General features: G+C 44.3%; 1 non-coding gene across 1 annotated transcript; it reads right to left on the bottom strand.

Moving 5' to 3' along the window:
* Positions 1 to 4,103: 4,103 nt before the first annotated feature.
* On the bottom strand, positions 4,104 to 4,175 carry TRNAA-CGC (transfer RNA alanine (anticodon CGC)). The gene has a single exon. It is a non-coding gene; the product is annotated as a tRNA-Ala (tRNA).
* Positions 4,176 to 17,033: the final 12,858 nt, after the last annotated feature.

Genomic DNA, 17,033 nt, shown 5'->3' on the forward strand with positions numbered 1-17,033 from the left:
AGCTGGGGTGGAAAGTGTTGAAGCATTGGGGAAAGGGCTGGAAAGGCTTAGGCAGTGGGGAGATCTGCAGGGCATCCCTTCTGCTCCATGCATATTCTGCCTTCTGTGGTTTTTCCCATTGCAAAGCACCAGGTGTGACCTCCTTCCATAGTGTGTTCATAGGAACAGAAGCCTCTTCAGGGACCCAGAGGATGACACAAAATCCAAGCAGAAGGATGGCCAGCAGTCTGGAAAGATTTCAGCTGCATTCCTTCACCCCTCCGCGTGGGAAGCCGTCCTTAGAGAGGGATGAAATATGTCCCTTATTCCACAGAGAACTACTTTAATCTCTTATTATTCAGGACTGTTTTGTTGTGGATTATGGAAATGTGGAAGGCACTTAGGGTAAAAATGAATCTGAAATCATGTATGAATCAAAGATTCATACAGCAATCTCATTCACGTTATGACACAAGGCAATGACAAAGGCACCAGGCATATTACGTGACAAGCTTCACTTTGCCTTCAGTGCCCTTCTTGGGGCCCGAAAAGGCTAGTCTGTATCTGCCATTTCAGCAGCGTGACCACCATGGCAAAAGGCTGATATTTTAAAATTCCCAGTGGTCCCTCCACTGGTCTCTCTGAGAGTGCTGTCTGCTCATTTCCTTTCATTTCAGTGTGCTGGGTTTTTTTCCTAGCTGCAGGCTTGCCTGTGACTAATTCAGTAAGAAAAAAAGCCAGCAAAAATGTATCATTTGCTTTCTTCTGTTGATTCGGACAGACAATACTAGTCTACAAGTGCTTCCGTCATCACATTTGGAATTGTAATTTCTCTTTTTCATTTTCAGTGACATTTTGTGTCAAGCCTATTGCAAATTCACCACAGTGTTTTGAAGACAAAACTGCAGTAATAACTTTGGAAGAGCATGACACTCGTATAATATCCTTAGCTATGTATGACGTTACCAGCCGCATTTGCCCATTGTTGCTGCTACTTAACCTTTAGTCTCCTTCTACAACTTGAAAGTGCTTTTCAAATATATGTTATGGTGTGATCAAACAAATTTAGATACGGCTGACACAGACAGTTTCTTTGTTTGGCATTGATTTTTCCCTACCAGGAATGCTATTAAACTAAAGCAAAAGGCATTTTGCTTGAGCACAGTTTTAGCACTTCAGTTGATTGAATGCAAAAGTCCACACTAATCAGTGCAGGCCTCACTGTAAATAAACATCAAACATTGTAAAGCTTCAGAAAATTTCTTGCCACAAAAACACTGCAAGCTGGAGAATATAACAGTGTGCACAGCTTTGTCACATAAGTTACCCAGATTTCCTCTCCTTTTGCTCTGAATAAGGAGAAACTAGTGTTTCCCTCACTGCGCTTGAAGTTTTCTGAACAATAGTTTGGAAACTGGAGTTCACAAGAGGTCAAAGACAGTGCCTGTGTCTCTTGGTGGCACTTCTGTCACTCATCTACAGAGTATGTTCATATTCAGCCATGGTAAAAAGCTGTATTTGTGCCTTCAGTGCTACTGCCAAAGTTAATGATTATTCCACCTCAGATGAAGTTCCCTGCTCTAGTCCATACCACAACCACACAAACTGTTGCACTGATACAACTGAGAAGCAGTACGAACCTTGCCTCAGCCTGGAGACCAGAACGAGTGGCTGTGGATGAGGGGAGGAGGCCAGACTTTGCATCAGTGCTGCTTCTGAATATTTTGCAATATGAGTCCACAGGTTGAGTTGCATTTTCTTAATATTGTAAGCCTAAATGACATACAAACTATAAATATTTTAAAACTAATTAATGTGTTTCTCACAAACTACCACAGTAGACTCATATAAGTCAGTGCTCCTACTATACACTTGTAAAAAATCAACCTTTAATGGCATGCAGTTCTCTGAAGATGACTTCCTCCCCATCATCCAGGAATCCATCTAAACTGTGTGTAGACTCTGCTTGGCAATGGTTACTTTCCTCCAGAACATTCACAAAAAGGAAATAACAATACAACCTCCTCAAAACTCCTAAATAGGACAGATAAGCATTACCAATTGTTTTCACATGGCACCAAGTATGGAGAATTTTCAGGAATGTCACTCATCCTGCAAATTCTTCCTTCATCCATAACATCTATTTTCATCAAATTCTTCTTACCCACAGTGTGCACTTAGGAGTGCCTTATCAGTCAACCCATCAACCTTGATGTAAATCAACCAGGCTGTGCCGTGATTGGTCCTGACTGTTGAGAGGACAAGCTGTGATGGGAGTCACTGTTTCTGACTTTGGATGTGGGAAGAAAAACAGAGGACAGCTACAAAACCTTCCCAAGACACCGCATCAAGAGACATCTCATTTTACGCAGCAACTTCCATTGGGGTTCAGAACAAAGCAGTACTTATCCTCCTCACCCAAACCCTAAAAGAGATTGTGTTAGCACACTCAAACATTACTCAAAGCTTTCTAACTTCTCTGAACCACTTTTCTGTACAGCTCATGTTTCTAATACTAAGGACTCACACGACTCCGTGTCCTGCTACTTGTCAGAGGGAGACATGGAAAACAGCTAAAAGAAACAGACTTTCACAGAAGAGGTACTTCTGAGTGACTGGTTGTAAAGAGAAGTTTCTCCATGTTCTTCTACCAGCCAAGGTCAAGTTTCCAGTCTCTGTTTGGTCTTCTCTACCAGGTTTATTCTTTTGACGGAGATGCTTCAGATAGTCTAGTAAGTATGCAGATTGAGTGGTAGGAAAGCATAGGATGCAACAAACTCCACAGGTCTCAGAAAAGGGAGACTGGATTTCATGTCAGCCATGTTGGCCTTGGGAGGCAGCCTCACGTAAACTCAGAGAAGGGAGCTAGGTAAGTTTCAATGAAACACACAACCGTCTCCATTAACCTGTCTTTCTTCTGAAAGAGCTTCCTCCTACTGACAGGCCAAATTCCTACCTCCAAGAAGTCTGGTTTTCACAGAGCCTTTCAGACCTGCTCAAGGTGGTGAGCATATTAATTCTTCATCTAACAGCTCATTACAAAAGCTTGTTAACAGCTTGTTTTAAAAGCTATCTTTCCCATATATTAGTCAATAAATAATTGCTTTGTACTTTAAGTAATCATAGAATCATAGAATGTCTCAAGCTAGAAGGGATGCATAAGGATCATTGAGTCCAGCTCCCTGCTCCTCACAGGACTGCCTAAAACTAGACTATATGACTAAGAGCATTGTCCAGATGTTTCTTAACTCTGACAGTCTTGGTGCCATGACCACTTCCCTGGGGAGACTGTTCCAGTGACCGACCACCCTCTCAGTGAACAACCTTTTCCTAATGTCTAGTCTGAACTTCCCCTGATGCAGCTTCATTCCATTTCCTCGTGTCCCATCGCTGGTTACCAGAGAGAGGAGATCAGCACCTCCCCATCTGTCACCCCCTGTCCTGGTTTTGGGAGGGATGGAGTTAATTCTTCTCTCAGTAGCCAGTGTGTTTTGGATTTTGTATGTGAAGAATGTTGATAAAAACACTCTGATTATATGAGTTGTTGTTAATGAGACCAAGGACACTGGCTTTCCAAGTCTCGTTAAAGTATCGCTAATGTGCAGGTGCAGGAAGCTGGGCAAAAGACAGACAGAATAATTGACCCAAACTGGCCAAAGAGAGTATTCCATGCCATAAACGTCATGCTCAGTATGTAAGTGGGGGTTGCCCATGGGGGCACTTCTTGTCTCTTTCTTGCTGGCATTGTCCTCTCTACCTTGCTGGCTCGCTTTTGCTCCTTTGCTTGCTGCTCAGTACCACTTCTGTGATCACTGCTCAGGATGGGCTGTATCAGTCATTTGGACATCAGGTGGTGAAAAATCATACATTGTTCATTTTGTATATATTAATATCCTTATATTCTGTTATTATTGTAGTTCTCTTTGCTATTTTAGTAAACTTTGTCTCAACCCAAGAGTTTTCCTTTCTTCCCCATTTCTCTCCATCATCCCACTGGGTAGGGGGAGGGTGAATGATAAACTGTGCGGTGACTCAGGCTAAACCACCACAGTCTTTTTGGCACCCAGTGTGGAGCTCAAGGAATTTGAGATAAGGATATTAATTGGGAGCCGTAATGGAAAAGCTGGAGATGCTGGGGATTGAACCCAGGGCCTCTTACATGCGAAGCAAGCGCTCTCCCACTGAGCTACATCCCCCTGCTCTCTTTTGGGATTATCTTGTTCTCTGTCTCATTGTTCTGCTTTGTTTTTAGTAATAAATGAATAGTTTTCCCCAAGTAAAGTCTGTTTTGCCCATAACAGTAACTTTGGGGATTTCTCCTTGTCCTTGTCTCAACCCTTGAGCCTTTTTCTTATGTTGTCTCTTCCTGTTCTCTCAGAGGGTGAGGGTGTGGGGGAAAGACTGCATAGTCTGGTCCCAATCGGGGCTAAACTATGACACCCCCCTTTAGGAAGCTGTAGACTGCAATGAGGTCATTCTTTCAGCCTTCTCTTCTCCAGGCCAAGTGACCTCAGCCACTCTTCATAAGTCTTGCCCGCGAGACCTTTTACCACCTCAGTCGCCCTCTTCGACACACTCCCATAGTTTGATGTCCTTCTTGTACATTTTGTGCTTTCAGGGTGTCTCTAAATAGGATAAGGCTGCCTGAACAAAGTGACCAGAGCAGAAGGGTTACACAGGTGGAAGAAGGCTGTGTCAGGAACTGCAGGTAGAGGACCGGGAATTTTGTAAGGGACAGCTATGAGCCACCAGCATCCTTTCTGCATAACCCAAAAAAAAAGCAACTCTGTTAACACCGTATGACCCAGATTGCTTTAAATTGGAATTTTTTTTTTACGTCAGATGTTGGCTATTCTGTGAGAGGGCACAATGGCAGGTAGCACCAGAGATTACCCTCTCCATAGCAAGGGTAGGGAATGGCTACAGGGAGCAGGGTGGTGGTGGGTATGTAGTAGGTGTGTGAAGTATCTTGTTCAGGAACAGTGTTGCCTGTTGATCTTTCCCCTGGCGGTCCTGGGCGCCTGTGGCTGGGCAAGATCAGAATCTGATTTGGTACCTCTGATCTAGAAACATATATAGTTTAACATTAAGTAAGTGCTTCAATTCTACACATTTTAAGAAAGTGAAAGCACATGATAAATAGAGACAGCTATTGCAAAAAGCTGTGCGTATTTGGAGCCTGAAAGCAGGGCAGAAACAAAGTCTTGTCTTTTCACCTTACAAGGAATCTTGAATTGTCTCACTGTGAGATTTTGAGATTTAACCTGTGTGCCAGCTTTCCAGTTCCTAGCATGGGGATGGTCACATTTAACAGCCTTGGCATGATATTGCAAGGATAGCTAGTTAACAACTATAAAACACTAAGCACTGTATGAAAGATGAATGAATTAATAGAAAAAAACAACCTAAATAAATTACTTGAGTAAATAACATGGAAAAGAGGATTCCCTAAGGTACTTCATTCATCTTGGCGACTGTATTGGGATACTTTTCTTCCATCTGTCATTTGTTTTCATAGATTGTGAGCTCCTTGGAAGAGAAGTTGTGTCTATCCTCAGCACTGTCACTAGAGCATGCTAGCAAGTGGAAATAATGTTGTGAAATACCTTTGTCAGGGCTATCAGAAGTGTACCAACTTTCACACCTGAACATCTTTTTGAATATCTGAGTGTGCTCCTGCTCCCAGGACCTCCATGAGGTAAGGAAGCTCTCCTTTGTTTGTCCTACACAACGACACAGGATGATGAAACACAGGGAACTGTGGTTGAGCAAGGAAACCCCAGAAATCCCAAGGCCCAGAACTGCACCCAGCTGGCACACCTCAGACACCTTTGCAGAGACCAACCACTCACAGGAGGCCAGCAGATGTGACACAAAACCTACAGTGGGACCCATGCCCTTCTCAACTGATGGGCCCAACAGGGTACCCTGGGGCACCCAAAGCACCCAATGCATCAGTGTTTAACACTGCATACCTATTTTTAGCACTCCCTGTCAATGTTTGAGCATTTGCATTCTGCCTCACAGTCCATCCTGAAAGTGGCGACAGAAAACATGACCTTTTGGAGACTTAATGGTAACAGGCAGTATGGCAGCAGTTGTCTTTATTTTCATCTGTGTAGATGCTGGTGTCAGGCCCAAGAGCCTATCAAACATGAAGGCTGGCTTCATTTTGAAAGGAGTAGAAATCCCAAGAAACTGCCAATGACGTCAGGCTCCTGCACTTTGATTCATTATTTTGTCAAAGGTAACTTCAACCAACAGGTCTCTGCCCTTTCCTCTGTCATCACCTACATCCTCCTTTCTGTCACACCACTATTTTCTTACGACACTTGCTGTTACCACTGCTATTTTTTACTCATGGATTGCTGATGGCATGCTCCAAGCTGGGTGGATATACAGGAGAGTGTGTGCACTCTCTTCTTAACAGACAGGCGGTGTGTTAAAGACTGCCTAACAGTATTTCCATGTACAGTTTTCCTGTCTGTTGCTTGGACCCTACACTGATATTGTTCCTTAAACTTCAAAATCCCCATGGCGTTATCTCATTGATGCCACATACAGGTCACTTTTCTTCTGTAGAAGGAGACACCTCAGGAGCAAGATCTCACTGGCAAAGGCCCTGGTGTGCCTCCAGAGACATCTGCTCAACACCCACACCTCTGCTGTGTGAGTACCACACGTTTGTGCTGTGGAGCAAGGGGCAGGCAGGATGTCACAGCTGGTGTCAGGGTGAGCAAGGGAGAGGAATGGGGTGGTTCCCCTCCCAGAGACTGCAGATCCCACTGGCAACAGCTTGAGCACTGCCAGTGCTGTGGCTGCTGCTCAAGAGGGCAGGAGAGCAAAGCTGCCAGTGGGTAAAAGCTCTGCTGCTGACCAAGACGTTCCAAAGGACACAAGGCTCAGGGAGCAGTGCTAAGCTTCCACAGAGGAAGGCTTTTCCCCAGCTTCAAGAAGTCTGTGGGGGGGATAAGCTGGGATAGGTCTGTGTGGGTTGAGGGAGAGGAGCCACAGGCTTCTGCTCTTCCCAGCTGTGTGGAGAAACAACATCCAGAAAGAAAACCTTTAACTTCCAGACTTGCTTTTTTTCAGCTTAGAAGTGAAAATTCCCCTGTGAAGGGGATTTGCAGCCTCTTCTTCATGGCCCAGGTCACTCTTGATGAGCATTGGTGAGTAAGCATCAACCAGCAGTGGCACAAACGTACTGGATGCCAGCTCTCTGTGTGAGAGAGAGACAAAAGAGCCTAGGTCACCTTCCCACTTCCCGTTTTGGTGACTTGGGCAGCTGTGGAGATGGAGTCCCCAAGCAGATCCCAGCTCACCTAAGAGCTGATACACAAACACAGCATTTAGGGATTGGACTGAGCAGGACCCTCCTGCATAGGGGTTCCTCCTCTCTTACAGCTTTTTTCCATTTCAGATAGCTGGTGCCAAAAAGCTGCTGTTATTAAGACTAAAGTTCAGGTGATTTGTATCAGATGAGTTACCCCCTCAGGTGGTATTAGCAGGAAGATGTCACAGATCCAAATCCAGACTGCCAACAGCCACTGAAAACCCCAGGCTCCCTTTTGCTGGCCCTTTTGGGCTGACTCCTGCCTTAGGGCTTACCCACATGCCTAAATGTAAAATGCTGAGGCAAACCAAAGATTTTCTTGCGAGAGCACACTCACAGTGAAGCGGCTGGAGGGAAAGAGCTCTTTGGGCAGGACTCCCACCACTGGGACACGAGGAAGGATGGTGTGGGGGTCAGGCCTACAGAGGCCTGGGGAAGAGCTGGCCATTTTGCTGTTCCCTCCTTAGCAGACCTCCTGCAGGTGCAGAATCCTCCTCCTGGTGCTCAAGCATCTGTGCTCTCATCCTGAATTGCAATGGGATGCAAAACATGAGCACAGGGTTAAGACCCCAAATCATGGAAGTGCTAGTAAGTGCCCTGTTAAAGCCAACAGCAAATTAACATTCAAACCTGTCCCCACATTAACCAGACAGTCACACCTGTGCAGCTGGAAGCAGGCACAAGGAGAGGTAGTGCTACATGTCACCCTACTACATATCTCCAGGGAGAAGAAGAGTCAGTTTTCATAGAATCATAGAATCATAGAATGGTTAGGGTTGGAAGGGATCTTCAAAGGTCATCTAGTCCAACCCCCCTGCAAGGAGCAGGGACATCTCCAACTAGATCAGGTTGCTCAGAGCCTCATCCAGCCTGGCCTTGAACGTTTCCAGAGATGGGGCCTCCACCACCTTTCTGGGCAACCTGTTCCAGTGTTCTATAACTCGCATTGTAAAAAATTTTTTCCTAATTTCTAATCTAAATCTACCCCCCTCTATTTTAAAACCATTACCTCTCGTCCTATCGCAACAGGCCCTACTAAACAGCCTTTCCCCATCTTTGGCTCTCTGAACAATGTTATTCCATTTGTAAGTAGGGGCAGAAGACAAACAGCTTTCAAAAAGAGCAAGTAACACATTTTCTTTTTGTTTTTATACTTATTTTTGTTTAAAACACAACTTTGACATATTTTGCAGATATATTTAAGATATAATGACAATATAGGATGGCTTTATGAAACTCAAGCGCCCGAACACTCTTCTAAGAAAAATTAAAAGGTGCGTACTAACAACACTCTACTTTCTTTACTTTTTAGAAGTGTTGGGTGTAAAACATGCCACATTATTTTTCCTGGTGAATCAAACTACTTGCCTCTGTTGACAAGCCTCTTTGGCAGTCTAACTGTCAGCGGTGGTCTCTCTGGATGCTCTAGGAAGGATGTCCTGGGAAAAGCAGTTGACTGAATGATTACACTTGTGCTCCTTGACCAAGACTAGTTACAGGTCCTGTGTTACTGCTGGTAACCTCTACAAATAGACTCTGATGAGCTGCTGTTTCTCAAAACTCGACATCAGCATTTCTAATGTCACCATATAAGTCCCTTCTTCTGCTATTAATACTGTAATTTTTGGCTGGTCCTCTGCAGCACATTTTCTTGCTGCTTTTAAAAACACTTTAATATCCTGTCATTCCTGGAAAAGAAGATGGAGATTTGTTTTCCTTTTCATTTTTCTGAGCTGTGCCTGTTCAAGTAATGCTGCTGTCACATTCAGTCCTTTGTGGCTCCTTCTCATGATCACTGTCAATTGTCGTCACTGCTGGAGAAGCACAGCCTGAGCTACTCACGTTATGTTGCTAGTGTTTCTGCTTCTGCTTTTGCTTTTTGGGAGGCCTTGCTGTGTCTGTCACTATTCCTTCACAGACTCTCTCTGCACTTGGACTCCTCTTGTTTTTTTCTTTTTCTTATGCTCTGTCTGACTCCTTGTTGGATTGTCTGAAAGGCTATCTTCACTTGTGTAGCAGTCACTGAATTTTGATATAGTTTGGGGAGGGGGAGGGGTCACTCGCTTTTTCTGGATTTCTGTGCTCTTCGACTGTGCTCTCCACATCATAAATTTTGTATTTCCCTTTTCCATTATGTTTTTCTCTTCTCATTCAGTCAGTGCCTCCAAAAGGGATCCTTCACCCCTTGACCAACTCCTTAACCTCGGTCTTTTTTAATAGCAACAGTCTCTCCCACGGGGTCCCTCTAGCTCTGCAGACCTGTCCTTTTAGTAAAGGCTTGTATCCTGTATTCTGCCCTAATAGATTGCCTTGGATCATGAACATTAGTCTGAGCTGTCCACCTTGTTGAGAATTCATAGCCATTCTGGCCATCTTTTAAATATAAAAAAAGCGGTAACCTGCAGGTACCAACTTTGGTAATTTTCTCCTCTATAATAATGGTCCCTGTCTTTGCTTCTCGGTCTCCTTTTCCTGCAGCCTTTGCTATGTGATTGTGATCTGCTTACTTCACTGGATGCGGTGCTTTCACGACTTAGAGAGACTCTCTGGCTCTTTGGAGGGATGCTGGTGTCACAAGTTCTTGACCTCCTCATGCTTCTTTGGCCCTACTTTTTTGCTACTATCCTTCCTCTCAACTCTCACCTTTTAAGCTGGCCTTTAATACAACACTCCTTAATAGCTCTATGGCCATGACTGCATTGGCTGTGCTGTAAGTGGGGTTGTGGATATCTGGAGTTTCTCTTTCAGGACAATCTGTAATTCCACAGGAGCACATCATGTCCGTTCCTGAAGAAGGGCTCCCAGTTGCGAGTGTTCACTCAACTCCTGCTCAGGTTTTTGGCTAATCCAGCTCATGCTAAGGCCTGATGTGTGCTGGGAGCAGCACCATTAGGTCAAAGCAAGAGCAACAGGTGGCAGGACAGGTGGCCAAAAAAGCTAAAAGGCCATTATATAACCATTATCACCTGAAGCTTATTGTCTCATGCAGTCATCGTTTTTGCATATTGGTTGTTTCTTCAGAATCTGTGAACTCATGGAAATGTTATAGATCAAACTTCCAAGCTGGAAGGTGTGAAAACACTAGCTTACAAAAAAAAAAGCTTTTGAAGCAGATCCAACAGCAGCTGGACTGCTGAGGCTTTCATGCTTCCCACTAAGATACAGGGGATGCCCACATCATGACAGAGGAGGCAGGATAAGCACTTTCACCATTGGCTAAGTAAATATTTTATTTATAGGTGCATGAGTCACAAGTTAAAAGTTGTGATCTGTGAGTTATGAGCTAGAGAACTTATGAGTGAGAAACCTCATGACTTAAGTGATGAACTAGTGAATTAATATGATAGACTAGTCTATGTAAAGGGGATTGATTCCTTGTTTGTTATGTTTGTTTGTTTTCTTTCTTTCTTAATGATCTTATAAAATAAAGTTTCATTTGCAGAGTACATTGTCCTGTAAATCTGAGAGATCCAGACAGACCATGGCATCTATCTAGTCCCGTGAAGACAGATCGTTGGAAGCATAATCAGGCTGTCAACTGTGCTTAGTAATAAATCTATCTATTTGAAAGTTGTTTTAGTACCAACATTATGCTCAGGCATTATGATTCAGTGGAAATGAGTTACCGAGTTACTTCTTCAAAAGTGCTACTTCAAAAATATTTGCAGCAAGCCGAGGAGCAGATTGTTCCCACCTGGAGGACAGCATGCAAGAAGTGTGCTGTGCAGACACACAAGACACACACATGGACAGGCATAAACATGCACTCATAAGGGAACATACACAAGGACACACAGCACAGGGAGAAAAGGTGCAGGCTTATGCAGTAGCTCAGCAGGAAGAGTAGCTGAAAGGATGTACTCAATGCCAGAAAAGCACTGCATGACATGACTGAAAGTCATGCTTTCTGGGGTGATGTGCAGCTCTCTAAATTCAGCTTTTTAAGCAATACTCTCTTTAAGAGTTTGGCTAACATGCTGTAGCTGAAAAAAAAAAAAAATTAAAAAGAAAAGGCTAAAGCAAGTGTATTTTTCTGACAATGTTGTCTGCAATATTATTTTAACATCCTTGGAAATGTTAAAGGAAAGGAAATGGGCAGTAAAAGTCTCCTAGGTAGCCTGAAGTATATTTAGAAATGGGGACATTTATAGCCCAGCAGGAAGACTATACTGGGTAAAAGACTGCACTGGGAACATAAGAAACATTCCCCATTGAGAAACAAAATTTTAGAGATTGGAGAAGTCATCTCAGCCAAAAAGAAGAACCTAGTGAGTACCACTGGTGATGAAATGTTAATTTCCTTCTTCAGCCAGGGTAAAAACTGCAGCTGCTTCCTCTGCTTTATAAATTATTATTCTGCATCTCTTCATCTTCTATTTCATTTACAACTTTCCTTGTCCATGTTGCTCCAATTGCTGCTCATGTGGGAGCTTCCTTTGCTTCCAGTGAGTCTTATCACTAATCTCTTCCCCCACCATCTCCCCCCCCCCCCCCGCCCCGCCCACCTCCTCTAGGTTTAGCAAGATCTGACAGCGGGGCAATGCAGACTTTATGATACTGGAGCATCACTTTACATCTCAGTCGCATTTGTGGAACAGTCTGCCCAAAGGAAGGGAGCAACACTGAGTAGGACCTGTCTAAAGCAGAGTTCACACACACAGGTTGAAGAGCTGCCCTCTTCCAGGCAGCTTAGCAGGCTCTTCTCCATCCAGTGTTTCTTACAGCCTGCCAGGGAAAAGTATACTTCCACTTCTGTCATCCTGTTTCTCTGCCAACAGAGGACAGTTGAGATGGAGCGACTGGATAGCACTCCACTGACCCCACCCATGCAGATTCATGCACATGAATCTGCATGATGACAGCAGAGTCTAAACAGTGAGATTAAAAAAAGCAGTGATTGAAATGGGGCTTCTAGAGATCTACACTTAGGCACTGAAATACATACCCCTAATTCAAAAGTGACAAGTATCTACATGTTCCTGTTGACACAAAGTAGGACTTCTGGAAGAGGTTCTCAAGGTTGAGCCTCCACTGTCCAGCAAGATGAAGAGGAATGGATCCTCCACGGGAGGACCTCCACGGTCCTCCCTGAATATTTCACTAAAGGTCACCTGAAGTTTATCTCCATTCAAAATTAAAATTGAACATCAAACATTTTACAGGGCTGAGACCAATGTGGACTTCAGGCTGCTTGCTTTGTTTACTGGACATTTTAAAGAGTGAATTTGTCCATTTTGGTTTTAAAGAGAGCTGGCAGTGGTTTTGTGGCTGCTGATACATTCTTTCAAATTTTGCTTCACCTGCTCTTTAAAAAAAAAAAAATTTACAAAATTACTTTCCTAGAGTAAAAAGAATTTCAATTTCTAAAGTAACTGAGGCACAATATTCCAAATCCAAGCCCTGTACTTAGCAACAAAATTGACTGAGTTTTTGCTGACCTTCTCCAAAATTATAGGCTAAAAAGATCAGAAAGGAGGGAAAAGTTCCATCTCAAGATTTCCCTGAGATCACACAAGTCCTGCACTGGTTGTGACAAGAGGAGTTTCTTTTTTGAGGTGGGTTTTATCACAAGAACTTGTCCAATAAAATTATTCCACTTGCAAAATGTTTTGAGACATAGGGACCTCTGTTGCCACCTAGGGCATTTTGTGCAAAGAAGGTGCACCTGCAGAGGTGTCAGTAACAACTGTGGGCTGTTCAGCCATTCCCAAACACCCCCAGGGACCTGCCTGCCCGGACAGACAGAGCTGCAGTGGAGATGACCTCCACTTGGGTCAGATCTTTGATAGTTGTTAAGTCATGACATGAGTGTGTCATGCTTCACCTCAACAGGGTTTTAATCCCATGGGCCCTACTGGCTTGTTGATGTAAAGCCAGTACATTCCACCCTTCGCGTCTGTGAAACACATTTAAGAATTACCATTAAAACATCCCTTTATCACAAAATCTTCATAAATTTCAGTTACATAGACAAAAAGAATTCCCCACACGGAAGTCAAAATAACATCATCACACACCAATAATGTTGGACAATTTACACACACTCCACGCCTTGTCCCTTCACCACGTTACAACAACAAAAATGTCCCACAATCATTCCACTTTCTGGCAGTGTCCAGTCAGAGTTTTACCCGTTATCTCTCCCAGTTACTGTCCTTATCTTGGATTCCTTGGCAGATCCACTTTAGGTACCAGAAAGGACTGTGGTGTGTTAGCCTTGGCTGGCTGCCAGATGCCCACCCAACTGCTCTCTCACTCACCATCCACAATGAGGCAGGAGGGAAAAATAAGAAAAAAAGAGCTTTTGGGTTGAGAGAAGTACATGAAGATTCCTCACCAATTACTGTCATGGGCAAAACAGTCTCACCTTGGGGAAAATTAATTTATTGCCAATTAAAAATAGAGTGGGATAGTGAGAAAAATAAAAAAAAAACCCAAAACTTAAATCACCTTTCCCCCACTCCCTCCCCTTTCTTTCCAGACTCAATTTCACTCCTGACTCTTCTACCTTCTCACCCTGAGTGGCCCAGAGTAATGGAGAATGGGGATTAGGATCAGTTCATAACACTTCTCCTGCGCTGCTCCTCCATCTTCATACTGTTTCCCTGCTCCAGCGTAGGGTCCCTCCCATGGGAGACAGTCCTTCATGAACTGCTCCAATGTGAGTCCTTCCCACACACTGCAGTTCTTCAAGAACTGCTCAAGCATGGATCCTTTCCATGAGGTACACTCCTTCAGGATAAACCCGCTCCACTGCAGGACCCCTATGGGCTGCAGTTCCTAACAGAAAACCTGCTCCAGCATGGGGTCTCCATGGGCTGTACCTTCCTTCGGGGTATCTCCACTTGCTGTGGTGTTGGGTTCTCCACAGGCTGCAGTGTGGATCTCTGCTCTACCATAGCCTCCATGGGCTGCAGGGGAGGCTGCAGCCTGCCTCATCTTCGTCTCCTCCACGGGCTGCAGGGGAATCTTTGCTTTGGAACCTGGAGCACCTCCTCTTCCTTGACTGTCCTTGGTGTCTGAAGGGCTGTTTCTTTCATATATTCTCACTCCTCTGATCCAACTGTTGTGCAGCATTTTTCACCCTTTCTTAAACATATTCTTACAGAGGCATTACCAGCTTTGCTGATGGGCTCAGCTTTGGCCAGTGGCAGGTCTGCCTGGGAACCAGCTGAAACGGTCCGTGTTCTATGTAGAGGTAGCTCCTGGTGTTTTCTCACAGAAGCCACTTCTGAGCCATGTAAACCCAATACATAGACTCAACTCAAATCTCTTTCAAGCTCTGCTGCTGGAAAACTCAGGCTGCCTTGGAGCACAGATACCCTCTTCCATTATATCAACCAGAGGGCAGATAACCAGCTGCATGGATCTCGAACACGTGGTGTAAATCAAATTATGTCACCAGCCTTTCAGTCTAGTTCTATAATAACTGGATAACAGAGCAATAGCTAACAACCTTGTTTTCCAAGGGTAATGTAGATTTTAGTTCTGCAGGACTTACCAGAGAAAGCTAAGCAAAATCTGCTCAGAACATCCACTTTGCTGATTGAGCATAGAGCATTAGAGCAGTTCTCTCTGCTGGCATAATTTGCTCCTGCCTGTCACCATGTGTGAGAGCATTCACATGCACAGAGGCAGGGAAGGACTCAAGGAAAAATAGTGGTGAGAAGTACCCAAAAGATGAGCTCTGACTACTGGTGCAAAGACACACGCCTGTATAAGCAAGTAGTGTAAGCCAGATATTAGGCATGTGTAGGCAGAAAAGGTAATTTGTGTTTTCATATGTTGTAGGTGAATAAGACGCTGAAGTTTTGTAAGTGAAAAAGCATTCCCCATTGAGTAAACAGATGCCCTGCGTGCATGGCCTGTGAACACACAGGCTTGTAGTATGCTATGTAAGTATACACAGAGTTGATAGTAAGCTGCTGTGTGAGATGCATTTCTGTACCTTGTGTACGGCATCCTGAATGACACAGGCTCTTCTTCTTGAAGTTAAAGCTAGAAGGAGACTTGTCCTGAAGAGTGGAGCTCATATTTCCCACAAAGAATTACCTTAGCTCACAGCATCCGGTTCTCTTTCAGCCTTTCTAACATTATAGATGGAGATCTTCATAGAAGGAAAGTGAGACAATACCTTGGAAGTCTGCTCAAGTATTCTTGTGGGCACTGAAAAACAAAAAATCACTCTTTTTCAGAAAATTGCTTTTATGGGCAAGGAGGGATACAGTAGTTGGTAGGTGTATATAACAAATGTATAGGAATGGGTGATATTTATCTATGACATAGCTTCCTCACCCTGATCAGCTCTCTCTGATACACATATGCTGAGTCAATGAGCCTTGTTTTAGAAAACACAGCAGATCTGGCTTATTTTTCCAATGTGGAAAAAGATTGCATTTTCTTTTGGAACAACATTCTTTCTCCCACATTCTTTGAGTGAGTGTAGTTTTCTCTTCCTGACAATCTTCATTCTGTTTTGTCTCCTGGAGGCTAGTCATGCCACCAAGAGATGGCAGCAAACAAGCACAGAAGCTGCACGCCTAGCCCTATATTAGGTTACATGGGAATTTAAGGGATCATTAGCACAAAAGATCTGTGTCTTACTGTAATTACCGCTCAATGCACTTAGCCTGCTGCCAGTTTGTTCTTACTGCAAAAGCAAAACTCCTAATTGTTCACTTTTCTTTGTGTTTTATTTTAAACAGAAGAAATCAGACCAAATTTCTGCTGAATCATTTGAAAATAAGTTCTGTGCCATGGGAGCATGGTCAGATGAACACCAAGGGCTGTTCTGGCCACGCGGTGTAGAAGGCATAGATCCCACTGCTGCCTTTCTGCTTAATAGTACTGTTTGATATCTTGCTCAATAGTATGTAATATCTTCATCAATGACATAGACAGTGGGATAGAGTGTGCCCTCAGCAAGTTTGCTGACAACACCAAGCTGAGGGGTGGAGTTGACATGCCGGAGGGAAGGGATCCCATCCAGAAGGAGGTGAACAAACTTGAGACATGGGATCAGGTAAACTTCATGAAGTTCAACAAGACCAAGTCCAAGATCCTGCACATGGGTTGGAGCAATCCCAAGTACAGGCTGGGCAGAGAATGGATTGACAGCAGCCCTGAGCAATGTTGGTTGATGACAAGCTGGACAAGAGCCAACATGTGTGCTCGCAGCCCAGAAAGCCAACCGTTCTCATGAGACCCCATGTGCAGTACTGCATCCGGCTCTGGAGCCCCCACCATAAGAAGGACATGGACCTGTTGGAGAGGGTCCAGAGGAGGGCCACAAAGAGGATGAGAGGGCTGGAGCACCTCTCCTATGAGGACAGGCTGAGAGAGCTGGGGCTGTTCAGTCTGGAGAAGAGAAGACTCCAGGAAGACATTATACTGGCCTTCCAGTACCTGAAGGGGGCCTACAGGAAAGAAGGGGAGAAACTCTTTAGTAGGGCCTGTTATGATAGGACGAGGGGTAATGGTTTTAAAATAGAAGGAAGGAGATTCAGACTGGATATAAGGAAAGAAATTTTTACACTGAGGATGGTGGAACAGGGAAACAGGTTGCCCAGAGAGGTGGTGGACGCCCCATCCCTGGAAACATTCAAGGCCAGGTAGGATGAGGCTCTGAGCCTCATGTCTCTGGTTTGAGACATCCCTGCTCCTTGCCAGGGGGCTGGACTAGATAACCTTTAAAAGTCCCTTCCAACCCAAACAACTCTAC

This window comes from Chlamydotis macqueenii, chromosome Z (genome assembly GCF_036417535.1).
Source record: "Chlamydotis macqueenii isolate bChlMac1 chromosome Z, bChlMac1.mat, whole genome shotgun sequence".
Classification (NCBI taxonomy): domain Eukaryota; kingdom Metazoa; phylum Chordata; class Aves; order Otidiformes; family Otididae; genus Chlamydotis; species Chlamydotis macqueenii.